Source organism: Ranitomeya imitator, chromosome 8 (assembly GCF_032444005.1).
Source record: "Ranitomeya imitator isolate aRanImi1 chromosome 8, aRanImi1.pri, whole genome shotgun sequence".
NCBI lineage: Eukaryota > Metazoa > Chordata > Amphibia > Anura > Dendrobatidae > Ranitomeya > Ranitomeya imitator.
In genome coordinates, this window is record NC_091289.1 from 191,083,006 (window position 1) to 191,098,061 (window position 15,056).

The 15,056-nt window shown below is 45.7% G+C and overlaps 1 protein-coding gene across 15 annotated transcripts in view; it reads left to right on the top strand.

Moving 5' to 3' along the window:
- Positions 1–15,056, top strand: part of LRRC7 (leucine rich repeat containing 7) — a 337,880-nt gene that overhangs the window by 177,892 nt on the left and 144,932 nt on the right. The window lies entirely within an intron of this gene.

The window sequence follows — 15,056 nt, forward strand, 5'->3', positions numbered from 1 at the left end:
GAGTCGCTGGCGAAAAAGCGAGCGGATGAATGTCTGCTCCGCTACAGTTATTAACACTATCTTGCGAATGTAAATATTGTTAAAAATATATCAGACCGTGCGGCCCATCTAGCATGGGTCAGAATTGTCAGGTGGCTGGTCCGGCCCAGCATGGACCTGTCGGGGCTTCTAAAGTGTAGGAATGCTCTTTTCCATGACACTGTTTGCTTTACTTGCAGTCCTGTGTAAAACCAGAATTTGCACAAAGAAGCAGATTTTTTATGAGTGAGAGCACTTTGATCATAAATGTAACAAGTGTTGGTGAAAATTAATGCACATAGATTTATACCAACCTTTTCTGTGTTTTAGATACTCTTTATACCTAATTTTAATAATGGGAAGTAGATTAGAAAGAAGGGGCATGGCTTAGCGGAAAAAAAGTTATGAAAATTTGGTGCAAAAATGTGGCTCAAAGTAAACTAGGCAAGAGGTGGTGCAAAGTTAGACAAAAGGGCAACCAATTTAACATCCAGCATGAGTCGCAATTATAAATGTGGGACACTTTCATATTTACCAGGATTAGTGACATGACTTATATGACAATCTCATAGATGGCACTGCTGATATAACAAACTGAAGGACGGCGCGGCATAATGTTTACCATGAATTTATTTTGCCCGGCTTTGTTTCATTTCCGTGGCGGAAGAATATTTGCCTTCTCTGAGTTGTAAAGTTGATGTATGGATGCACAGTAAAACTTTGCTGTAACAAGATCCTCTCCTCTCCGCACATTAAATAGCGGCATCTCCGGGGCAGTAAAGATGTCAGCGCACAATAATTTAAAAAGCTTTTACGCAGTTTATTATTATTTGTGAAGGCTGCGATGCAAACAAAGGAAACACTAATACACATAAAACTATACATTATCCGCTCCTGAATGATGCCCAAATAACGCGGGAGCCGGATTTACACCTTCTAAATAATGATAACAGCCGGGGGCCGCGGAGCAGAAATGTCCTGCTCAGAATTCTAGTAAGCTTAGCCCAGAACGATTTATGAAACTAGTGCAAATTACAGGGTGAGTCTGCTGTCGCCATCATCGCATGGAGAAATTCTGAGTTGATGGGGGACCTAGTTAAAACGGCTTTAATTAGCTGGAGCAGAAAGCAACCAACATGTCCGCGCCTTCCATGGACAGCCGCCTGATTGCGCCTCTCACCGTGCAGGTGAATCGGTCAATTACTAACCAAAAAATAATAATAAAAAGCCGCTATCCAAACCCAGGAAAACAAGTAAGTAGATATCTTAAAATCAAACTCACTAACAAAGTGACCATCCAAAATATTCAAAAACAATAATGTGAAGCGAAGACTTTAAGTAAGTATAGCATATGGTGGCTCAGTGGTTAGCACTGCAGCCTTGCAGCGCTGGAGTCTTGGGTTCAAATCCCACCAAGGACAACATCTGCAAGGAGTTTGTATGTCCTCCTGTGTTTGCGGAGGTGTTCTCCGGTTTCCTCCCACATTCCAAAGACATACTGATAGGGAATTTAGATTGTGAGCCCCATCGGGGACAGCAATGATAATGTGTGTAAACTGTACAGTGCTGCGGAATATGTTAGCGCTATATAAAAAAAAAGATTATTATTATTATTACATGGAAGGACATGCAGAGTAGGGAAATACACACTGATGTATATAATTGTATGTAATCGCGCTGGAGGTGCCGCTAAATCTAATATGCAAAAAGCTTGCTGTATAAAAAAGTATTCACACTGTGCTCAATTAGTTACCTTATTGGCATTTGGCGTCTGTTTCTCATCTGCCTGTAGTTGCCCGGTTTCCAGTTCTACTGTTCTTTCCAAATATATATAAAGCACTAATATTCTCAAAAATATATATATGCGAGGAAGTGGGTAATGAAACTGTCCCGGCCGGTGACAGTTACCCGTTACCTCACATGCGGTGTGTTCCGGATCTTCAGCAATAAAGCCGCACTTCAATAAGTAGATTGCCGGCGAGGTGCAGGACCTCGCGTGACGTCACATACACGTGGTATTCCACATGATCGGCTGACGGAATGCACCTAGGACCAAAAAGTCTCTCCAACGCGTTTCGAAGTCAGCAGACTTCTTCCTCAGGGATGGTCCGGTGCAGGATGTAGGTGCTTTTATATCTTGCAGTGACTAGAAGCGCTAGATCTATTGGTTAAAGGCAAAGAGTTCAATCTCGCTATTTAACCCATTCGGCATGAGTGTGTTCAATTCAAAGATCATACCTACTTTCTTCCCTTGACATCTGGTGGATGAAATTGCCTCTCCGCCAGTTCTTTTTTACTATTTTTATCCCGGTAACCACTATATTTTCTACTGAACCCGCATGATGTTCCTCGAAGTGTTGCGATAAAGGGTGACCCGCTAGCCTGCATCATAAACCCACCGATTCAAACAATTATATTGCACTAAATAGCTGCCATTTACCAAGTTGGCTTTTAAATGTCCCCAAAGGTCAGTTTATTAGAGCTCATAGAAATTGTTCCAAATTAGAGGATTTTAGGAAAGAGACAGATATCCTGATAGAAAGATTTAGTCAGAAAGGATATGATAAAGAGACTCTGATACGGGTTAAGGAACAAGTAGGTAAACAATCTAGAAAAAAACTTCTTAAACCGAAAGACAAAAAAACGAACAATGTGGAGAATGAAATGATACCAATAATAGTAACATACATAGTAACATAGTTAGTAAGGCCGAAAAAAGACATTTGTCCATCCAGTTCAGCCTATATTCCATCATAATAAATCCCCAGATCTACGTCCTTCTACAGAACCTAATAATTGTATGATACAATATTGTTCTGCTCCAGGAAGACATCCAGGCCTCTCTTGAACCCCTCGACTGAGTTCGCCATCACCACCTCCTCAGGCAAGCAATTCCAGATTCTCACTGCCCTAACAGTAAAGAATCCTCTTCTATGTTGGTGGAAAAACCTTCTCTCCTCCAGACGCAAAGAATGCCCCCTTGTGCCCGTCACCTTCCTTGGTATAAACAGATCCTCAGCGAGATATTTGTATTGTCCCCTTATATACTTATACATGGTTATTAGATCGCCCCTCAGTCGTCTTTTTTCTAGACTAAATAATCCTAATTTCGCTAATCTATCTGGGTATTGTAGTTCTCCCATCCCCTTTATTAATTTTGTTGCCCTCCTTTGTACTCTCTCTAGTTCCATTATATCCTTCCTGAGCACCGGTGCCCAAAACTGGACACAGTACTCCATGTGCGGTCTAACTAGGGATTTGTACAGAGGCAGTATAATGCTCTCATCATGTGTATCCAGACCTCTTTTAATGCACCCCATGATCCTGTTTGCCTTGGCAGCTGCTGCCTGGCACTGGCTGCTCCAGGTAAGTTTATCATTAACTAGAATCCCCAAGTCCTTCTCCCTGTCAGATTTACCCAGTGGTTTCCCGTTCAGTGTGTAATGGTGATATTGATTCCCTCTTCCCATGTGTATAACCTTACATTTATCATTGTTAAACCTCATCTGCCACCTTTCAGCCCAAGTTTCCAACTTATCCAGATCCATCTGTAGCAGAATACTATCTTCTCTTGTATTAACTGCTTTACATAGTTTTGTATCATCTGCAAATATCGATATTTTACTGTGTAAACCTTCTACCAGATCATTAATGAATATGTTGAAGAGAACAGGTCCCAATACTGACCCCTGCGGTACCCCACTGGTCACAGCGACCCAGTTGGAGACTATACCATTTATAACCACCCTCTGCTTTCTATCACTAAGCCAGTTACTAACCCATTTACACACAATTTCCCCCAGACCAAGCATTCTCATTTTGTGTACCAACCTCTTGTGTGGCACGGTATCAAACGCTTTGGAAAAATCGAGATATACCACGTCCAATGACTCACCGTGGTCCACCCTATAGCTTACCTCTTCATAAAAACTGATTAGATTGGTTTGACAGGAGCGATTTCTCATAAACCCATGCTGATATGGAGTTAAACAGTTATTCTCATTGAGATAATCCAGAATAACATCCCTCAGAAACCCTTCAAATATTTTACCAACAATAGAGGTTAGACTTACTGGCCTATAATTTCCAGGTTCACTTTTAGAGCCCTTTTTTGAATAATAATAATAACCCCATATAATTCTAATAGTCATCTTTTGAAAAAAATTGTTAATAAATACTGGAATATATTAAAGGAAGATAAAGTGATTGGGAACATATTAGCAGAACATCCAAGGTTCGTTTTTAGGAGGGCGAACAATCTGGGCAATATAATAGCCCCAACGGTGCGGAGACCCGTGTCTTCCATAATGCCACTTACATTAAAGACCCGGTCTGGCTTTTTTCCATGCGGCAGATGTTTACCATGTAAAAAACTTAATACGAAAAAACAATTGAGTATTATCTATAAAGATAATGAAGTAGAAATCAAAGACTTCATAACTTGTTCCACCCGAGGAGTAATTTATGGCATTAAATGCCCGTGCGGGAAACTATATATAGGCCGCACTATACGACCTATGAGCATACGCATTGGGGAACATTTGCGTAATATTAATATAAAGTTTGCGGGTCACCCTTTATCGCAACACTTCGAGGAACATCATGCGGGTTCAGTAGAAAATATAGTGGTTACCGGGATAAAAATAGTAAAAAAGAACTGGCGGAGAGGCAATTTCATCCACCAGATGTCAAGGGAAGAAAGTAGGTGGATCTTTGAATTGAACACACTCATGCCGAATGGGTTAAATAGCGAGATTGAACTCTTTGCCTTTAACCAATAGATCTAGCGCTTCTAGTCACTGCAAGATATAAAAGCACCTACATCCTGCACCGGACCATCCCTGAGGAAGAAGTCTGCTGACTTCGAAACGCGTTGGAGAGACTTTTTGGTCCTAGGTGCATTCCGTCAGCCGATCACGTGGAATATCACGTGTATGTGACGTCACGCGAGGTCCTGCACCTCGCCGGCAATCTACTTATTGAAGTGCGGCTTTATTGCTGAAGATCCGGAACACACCGCATGTGAGGTAACGGGTAACTGTCACCGGCCGGGACAGTTTCATTACCCACTTCCTCGCATATATATATTTTTGAGAATATTAGTGCTTTATATATATTTGGAAAGAACAGTAGAACTGGAAACCGGGCAACTACAGGCAGATGAGAAACAGACGCCAAATGCCAATAAGGTAACTAATTGAGCACAGTGTGAATACTTTTTTATACAGCAAGCTTTTTGCATATTAGATTTAGCGGCACCTCCAGCGCGATTACATACAATTATATACATTTTGGTGTTCTCACACGTGGTATCGGACATCTTTGTAGTTGTGTCTGCGTACTTGCAGCAGGAGGAGGACCGAGGAATGTGCAGCGCCCTTGGTTGTTTTTAAAATACACACTGATGATGGTGGTTGTAGTCTCGCTTTTCCTCCGGCTCAGACTCAAAAGCACGTTCAATGTAGCTTCTTCAGGGAGGGATGAGGTGATAGAAGATGGTGATCCCATAGCTGAACGCCTAATCAACTAATCAGAAAATGCTGGAAAAGTGCTGGAGACATAATACCAAGCAGCCAACGTGTGCAGCCAAAGGGTTGTGACCGGAAATCAGGGAGAGCACATGATTGCACCAACTACATCTGATCGCTAAGGTTCTATCTATTCAGTAGAATTCAATTAGAAAGTTCCTGAATGATGACAACAATCACAGATCTTGCAATTAAAAGGGTTGTCTCATTTTTTACATGGGTAAAATTGCAAAGTGTTTGTAGTAAAAAGGAAATTTGCAATTTACCTCTTATTAAAATCTAGATGGTGGCCCGATTCTAATACATCGGGTATTCTAGAATATGTATGCAGTTTATTTATGAAGATTTCAGAATAATGCAATGAATACACAGGATTCGGCCGGCCGCGACCAATTAGCGAAGCGTGGTTCAAATCCCGCGCCAATTCGCGGCTGGACCGGCCGCGAACAATCAGTGAATCCAGGGCCGGCTCCAGGTTTTTGAGGGCCCCGAGCGAAAGAGTCTAACAGCCCACGTAGCATATAACACAGCCCAGGTAGTATATAGCACAGCCACGTAGTATATAGCACAGCCCACATAGTATATAGCACAGCCCACATAGTATATAGCACAGCCACGTAGTATATTGCACAGCCACATAGTATATAACACAGCCCACGCAGTATATAACAGCCCAGGCAGTATATAACACAGCCCAGGTAGTATATAGCACACCACGTAGTATATATCACAGCTATGTAGTATATAGCACAGCCACGTAGTATATAGCACAGCCCACGTAGTATATTGCACAGCCACATAGTATATAGCACAGCCACGTAGTATATAGCACAGCCCACATAGTATATAGCACAGCCCACATAGTATATAGCACAGCCACGTAATATATTGCACAGCCACATAGTATATAACACAGCCCACGCAGTATATAATAGCCCAGGCAGTATATAACACAGCCCACGTAGTATATAGCAATGTGGGCACCATATCCCTGTTAAAAAAAAATAATTAAAATAAAAGATAGTTATATACTAACCTTCCGGCGGCCCCCGGATCCATCCCAGGCGTTTAGCGATACTCCTCGCGACGCTCCGTTACCAGTAATGCCTTGCGGCAATAACCCGTGATGATGTAGCGGTCTCGTGAGACCGCTACGTCATCTGGGGTCATTGCCGCAATGCATTCTTGGGACCGGAGCGTCGCGAGGAGCGGGAAAGGCAGCCGCCGACACCGGAAGGTGAGAATATAATGATTTTTTTTAATTATTATTTTTAACATTATATGTTTTTACTATTGATGCAGCATAGGCAGCATCAATAGTAAAAAGTTGGTCACACTTACAGGGTTAATGGCAGCATTAACAGACAGCGTTACACCGCGTTATGCACTGACTGGAGGGGAGTAGGGAGGGGCCAATTCGCGGCCGGACTGTGCCTGTTGCTGATTGGTCGACCGGCTGGGCGTGACCAATCAGCGACGCGGGATTTCCGTGACCGACAGACAGACAAACAGATGGAAGTGGACCTTAGACAATTATGTTTATAGATTGTCTCAATTCTTGACAACAAAGGAATGTTTCATTGTATTGTTCAATCTCGGCCACTGTCCACCTCTGCAATCTATCGGAGGTGGCCTGTTTGTGAAGCTATCTAGATTGCTGGATCTGGACTGCTTCATTGTCTTTGAGCTCTTCTAATGCTGCAAAGGCAAAGATTCCGCTGCTTTCAGTATGAGAAGAGTGAGCGATTGACAGGACTCTCAAACTGAATGCTGAAAATGAAACCGATGTGAGAAATGGAAAGGGATATGCAACTGCTGGAGGGGAAGACACTGACAGCAGAGAGTCCATCTGCAAGAAGTTTACTGGGTCTCTATCATGCTCCCTCCCTTAGGCCGGTTTCACACGTCAGTGCCTCCGGTGCGTGTAGTGACTGTTTTCTCACGTACCGGAGACACTGACACATGTAGACTCATTCACATGAATGGGTCTTTGTGAGTCGCCCACAGGGCAGTGGGGTCATCGGTACCGAGTCCGGTCGCAAGGGGAGATGTCTAGGTGGCTGCGACCCGGTCCGTGGTCCTGGGCCTCAACGTTAAAGGGAAAAATGTTCAAAGTTTGTTGTGACGCCACCTGTGGAGTTCGGTCAATAGGGGGATCGATGCTGCATTAGAGGGGTCCCCTGGGGGATGTTGCGGCAGCCCTAATGTTACACTTCCCATAGGTGAAGCGGGGTCCCCAGGGGTCCTATGGTGTGTGGCGTAGATGGTAAAGCCGGTGAATAAATAGAGGAGACAGTTGTAAGTCTTTACCTGGTTTACTTGTGGGTGACAGGCTACAGTCCAGGGTACCAGGCAAGGAGGATGGTGGTCCGGCCGGCTCAGAGGCAAGTGAGTGTTCTCTTGTACCAGTAGAGGTCCGTGAGCCTTTCAACTAGCGCCTTTCAAGGTGAGGTCCCTGCTGCCTGAAGCTTCCCACAGGGTTCTCCAGTTTCCCCCGTCCTACGACAGGTACCTGCATGACGGGCACCTTGACTCTAACAGGGACTCTAACATGCCCCGGGCTCCTCAGGTGCTGCTGCGTCTCAGGCTTGGTGTGGGCTGGTAACGTATAGTGTCGTGCCCTCCGGTTCTGCTCTGTGTCCTAGAGTCCCACAAAAGCCTCGGGCTCCCGCTTCTACTGCGCTTCAGCTCTGAAGGTGCCCTGCTACAGTTCCCCTCTGAGCTCTGTTCCTCTCCTGTGCTCCTTCCCTTCCGGCTACTCCACATACAACCCTTCCAGGTTATCTGTCCTTCTAGAGGCTGCAGCTCCCTCGTGGCTGCCAGGCCTCTCTGTCTGCTCTCAGTTCCAGACTTCCTTCTCCTTCAGTGTCTCTGAACAACTCTCTAGCTCCTCCTCCAGGTCAGGATACATAAAGCATAGGGAAGCTCCCCTGAATCCGGGTCCTGAGCTCCCCCTCCTGGCCTGGATTCAGAATGTGTTGCATGTGTGTGCCTTATCTGATGAAGAGAACGCCTTTGCCTCTGAGCATGTAATTACCTTCCCCGAAGGAAAAGCAACATTACTGCAGCAACCGGTGACCTGGGGTGCTGCATATGCAGCTGTCAGCGTGTTTTCATGGACCATGTGTCCGTGTGCAAAACACGCTGACATGTCCGTTTTTGTGCAGCTGCACGGATCACACAGACCCATACAAATCAATGGGTCCGTGTAAACACGTACCGCACACGGATGCCGCCATCCGTGTGCTGTCCGTGTGCTTTTTTTAAATCATAGGGTTAAAATTGAAAAAAAATGTTTTAATACACGGACACATGGACAGCATACAGACAGAACATGGACAGCATATGAATGCTAAACACGGACACACGGACATCACACGGATCCCACACAGATGTATTATGTGAGCACATGGAGACACGGATATGGATATCTCCGGTATCGATTTTTCCGGTACAGGAAATATCTGGACGTGTGAAACCGCCCTTAGTAGTAGACAGGCACTGTACCTATGATGATTGATCACCACATGTCACACACACTGGACACATGCTGTTTACACTGGACACATGCCGCACAGGTGCCACATACATGCCGCTCACACTGGACTCATGCCGCACAGGTGCCACATACATGCCGCTCACACTGGAGTCGTGCCGCACAGGTGCCACATACATGCCGCTCACACTGGACTCATGCCGCACAGGTGCCACATACATGCCGCTCACACTGGACACATGCCGCACAGGTGCCACATACATGCCGCTCACACTGGAGTCGTGCCGCACAGGTGCCACATAGATGCCGCTCACACTGGAGTCGTGCCGCACAGGTGCCACATACATGCCGCTCACACTGGACACATGCCGCACAGGTGCCACATACATGCCGCTCACACTGGACTCATGCCGCACAGGTGCCACATACATGCCGCTCACAGTGGAGTCGTGCCACACAGGTGCCACGTACATGCCGCTCACACTGGACTCATACCGCACAGGTGCCACATAGATGCCGCTCACACTGGACTCATGCCGCACAGGTGCCACATACATGCCGCTCACACTGGACACATGCCGCACAGGTGCCACATACATGACGCTCACACTGGACTCATGCCGCACAGGTGCCACATACATGCCGCTCACACTGGAGTCGTGCCACACAGGTGCCACGTACATGCCGCTCACACTGGACTCATACCGCACAGGTGCCACATAGATGCCGCTCACACTGGACACATGCCGCACAGGTGCCACATACATACCGCTCACACTGGACACATGCCGCACAGGTGCCACATACATGCCGCTCACACTGGACTCATGCCGCACAGGTGCCACATACATGCCGCTCACACTGGAGTCGTGCGGCACAGGTGCCACATAGATGCCGCTCACACTGGACACATGCCGCACATGTGCCACATACATGCCGCTCACAGTGGACTCATACTGCACAGGCGCCACATAGATGCAGCTCACACAGATGCCGCTCACACTGGACTCTTGCCGCACAGGTGCCACATACATGCCGCTCACACTGGACTCATGCCGCACAGGTGCCACATACATGCCGCTCACACTCGACACATGCCTCTCAGGTGCCACATACATGCTGCTCACACTCGACACATGCCGCACAGGTGCCACATACAAGGTGCCACATACATGCTGCTCACACTGGACTCATGCTGCACAGGTGCCACATACATGCCGCTCACACTGGACTCATGCCGCACAGGTTCCACATACATGCCGCTCACACTGAAGTCGTGCCGCACAGGTGCCACAAATGATGCCGCTCATACTGGACACATGCCGCACAGGTGCCACATATATGCCGCTCACACTGGACTCATGCCACACAGGTGCCACATACATGCCGCTCACATTAGACTCATACCGCACAGGTGCCACATAGATGCCGCTCACACTGGACTCATACCGCACAGGTGCCACATAGATGCTGCTCACACTGGACACATGCCGCACAGGTGCCACATACATGCCGCTCCCACTCGACACATGCCTCTCAGGTGCCACATACATGCTGCTCACACTGGACACATGCCGCACAGGTGCCACATACAAGGTGCCACATACATGCCGCTCACACTGGACTCATGCCGCACAGGTGCCACATACATGCCGCTCACACTGGAATCGTGCCGCACAGGTGCTACATAGATACCGCTCACACTGGACACATGCCGCACAGGTGCCACATAGATGCCGCTCACACTGGAGTCGTGCCGCACAGGTGCCACATAGATACCGCTCACACTGGACACATGCAGCACAGGTGCCACATACATGCCGCTCACACTGGACTCATGCCGCACAGATGCCACATACATGCCGCTCACACTGGAATCGTGCCGCACAGGTGCCACATAGATGCCGCTCACACTGGACACATGTTGCACAGGTGCCACATACATGCCGCTCACACTGGACTCATGCCGCACAGATGCCACATAGATGTCGCTCACACTGGACTCATGCCGCACAGATGCCACATAGATGTCGCTCACACTGGACACATACCGCACAGATGCCACATACATACCGCACACACTGGTCACATGCCGCACAGATGCCACATACATTCTGTAACACTACACACCAATCACTCACATTTATCAGTTTCCTTTTTCAGCTCTGTCTAAAATATCAGCATTGAGAAAGCCAAACTAAATGCCGCCAAAATGACAAAGGGCCGATCCTCTGTAGACTCCAGAGGAGGAAAGAGGGTGAAAAACCTGAGAGAGCATCTGACATCTTACCCCTTATCAAATCCAGGAAGAGGGAATGTGCAGTGGCTGAAACTAGCAAGGACCCCAGATCTGCAGGTTATACCCATTTCTGTAGATTTGGGGCAGGGGAGTAATGGGTTAAGGGGTTTATTCAGTGCAGCAATGACGTCACGGGGCACAATGCTTTATAACTTCCATAGTAAATATAGTTCATGCACCTGCCTCCATTCACATCCTCCCAGTGAGTTCCTTACAATATTTGAGTCATGCAATTATCTGTGACTTGTCACCGGAGACATCATTGTGCGCTGCGACAGGTAAATGGAGTTCACATCAATGCTGGAGGGCGATTTTCATTAGGCAAAGTGTCTATGATTAGTCCCACATCATTTCTTAGGGAGCAATTGCAATCTTGTCATGCTAATTTGTAACATCTACTCCAAGTGCGTTACAATGAGGAAAGAGTGGCTCTTAAGACGCCACCATAATTGCTTCAGGTGAGTGAGTGCAGTAGATGTATACCTGCACCCTGTCAACACCTGTGCCCCATAGAAAGCGATGCAGAGCCATAAAGCCTTGGGTTACGTGCAGGCTATCTGGATCCCTCTATCACTCGTGCTTAGATTAGTGATCCAACATGTGGCTATGCTGCTGATGTTGTACTACAACTCCCAGCACGGCCTGACGGTTGTACTGTACACCAGGAGACTGAGATATGAAGATCTGTTTGCAATGCCGTCAGCCTGTACAGTGCTGCGTTACCCATCACTACGTCTATGCAAACGTGCTCTCTCCAGAAGGAATTCTCTTGCAGGTGCCATTTGGAGACAGCAGCCGAGAGTCCGTGTCCGACCCTCCATCACGACTAGAGGTCTGTAGGTCTGTAGGTCTTTGGGTTGGGTAATATTATGTTACAAGGCTCCTAGAAAAAGCATTGCACTTAGCTGTGATCTTCTTTCTCTAAATGATGTGGTCCCTTAAATGCAAGGATTTGTTGTCAAAAGTAAATTTCGCAATTGGGATTCATTAAAAATTGTCGCACCTTTTGCCTTTTATAAGGGTCATTCAGACATCTGTGCAAATCGGTCCAAGATCGGACCACAATGCACGAACTGGTCACGGTCTCCCCACCTGAGACTGACGCATTCATAGAACTATATGAGGCATTCACACTTAGGTCGGGAGAGCCACCGCCAGTCCATGGATTACCGGTCCGTGCATTAGCCGTCCGTGCTCGGACCGAATAGTCCCGAGGCCTGAATGACTTTTAAGGCGCCTTGTTAACGATGCTCGTTGATGGCTGCAAAATGTGTTATGAGCTTGTTCTGTTGGGAGATTTTTTTTAAAAAAGGACCGATCGCCATATTTGTTGTAGATCAGATTTTCTTCACCGTGTCTCTGTATTTTTACAATCTGTGATTTTCTCATATATGTGGAAAAATAAAAAAAATTGCAAAACTTTTGCTATAAAAAGCTTATTTTTTTGCAAAGTTAAAAACGGGCATCACACAGAATGTACACTGTCATTTTTATCCTGTTCCTTATTTCCACGGAGACAGGGGAATTTAGATTGTGAGCCCCGGTGGGGACAGTGATAATAATGTCTGTAAAGTGCTGTGGAATTAATGGCGCTATATAAGGGAGTATAATAAATACTTAATATAAATATTAATAAACAGCAGAACACAAAGGCTATAGGAGACAAATGGTGCAAATTATTTGATGGCACCCAATTGCAAAACTTATTTTAGCCCAAAATACATGCATTTAATTAAAAAAAAAACATTGTCCACTTCGGTGGCCATATCTTTTAAGAAAATACATTTTTATAATCTAATAATAATCTTTATTTTTATATAGCGCTAACATATTCCGCAGCGCTTTACAGTTTGCACACATTATCATCGCTGTCCCTGATGGGGCTCACAATCTAAATTCCCTATCAGTATGTCTTTGGAATGTGGGAGGAAACCGGAGTACCCGGAGGAAACCCACGCAAACGCAGAACATACAAACTCTTTGCAGATGTTGTACAAGGTGGGATTAGAACCCAGGACCCCAGCGCTGCAAGGCTGCTGTGCTAACCACTGCGTCACCGTAAGAACTCTCATATCTCAGGTTCCTGGATCATTGTAAGACATAATTGCCAACTTTTGGTGATGTGCTTCGGCGCTTTTCTTTATCATGTCACTTTTTTAGACCATGTGCACTGCAGGCGTCATGAATTTGGATGCAATGATTGAGCATCTCAACGTTGTGCTTAAGAAACCTTCCGGAAACGTTGCTTTCTGGGGAGTTTCGGTAGGTTTCGGTGGCACCTAAGAGATTTGCCAACTGCTCAGAGAGCCCAGGAGATCTCCCCTTTTTCCAGGAGCCTCCAAGAACATTTTGGAAGAGTTGGCAATTACGCTGTAAGACTGATATTCACACGTTGCAGAAAATTTCCGCTGTGGTTTTAGTTACAAACCTGCAACAAATGCACAGACAGAATCTGCAAGTGTAAATGCGTATTTCATTGGTCGTGGATTTCAGACCACACCATTTACCAAATATTGAGTAGGTTTGAAAACGCCATTTACTGATACTGAAAATTGCTGCAGATTTGCGTTATGGAATCTGCGCCTCTAATCCGCAACATGTGAACTTGGCCTAAGTGAGACATACGGAACCGAGGTGCATCATCTTCTGTCGGATACATATGTTTCTTTGCAAGCAAGTTGGCAACCACTCTGGCCACCACTGCCGATTCTAGAAAGGTTGTCAGCCACGGTTTGGAATGGACAGGCTTCTTAGCCTTGCAGTCATGCGGGGAGCTGATGTTTTTTGCACCATGGTTGGGAGGACTTGACATTCAGGAATTATTAAAACTTGGTGACAACCCCCATTGGCTTGTGGTGGCCATTTTGAACTTTGGAAGTGAAGTTGTGGCCGATGATTCGGCGTTCATTGATGTCCCCGTCTGACCTCTCTTTTATTGTTGGCTTCATTTGATGCAGTGTACTCCGGCTCTAATAACGGTTTTCAGACCTCTTTAGCTCTGGTGACAATTTCTTGTAATTAGTCATAGTTTAGAAGGTCGGGTGAGAAATGTCAGACAAGAAAAACAATCACTAATGAAGTCTAGCAGCACCGAGCAAATAAAGGGCACTCCTTCCCCCAAAAAGCAAAATGCCTGTAAATTAGACATCCCCATTAGCAAATCCTGTTAATATTCTCTTCAGCTAATTCTGAGTTATATAAGGACTCCATCACTTTCACAAAAGTTGGAAAGCGACTCTTAGCGGACCTGAATGGCATATAGATCTATATTGTTATGTCCTGTCTGTAGGGTCACATCGGAGTGCCAGATCCTTCGGTCAGTAGATATAAATGCCACTCAATGGGCAGTATTGACTTGGTCTGGGAACGATTAATATTATTATATTGTTGGGGTTTAGAGGCCCGAATAATACTGCTTATTACAGCGCTCCTTACTAGAGTGCTGTTTATTAGAGTGCTGTTTATTAGAGTGCTGTTTATTAGAGTGCTGTTTATTAGAGTGCTACATATTAATGTGATATATGTTGCGATATAAGCCTTCACAGAAGCAGTAAAAGTAACTCTATATGCAAATGTGAACATGGCTTTACATGGGTTGCCCAGTACTTACATATATATATTTTTTTTTTTGCCTAAAATGCAAAGGAAATGGGTCATTTTTAACTTTAGGCCTTTTAGAGATCATTTCATCTTCCTTAACTGTACATAATAACAG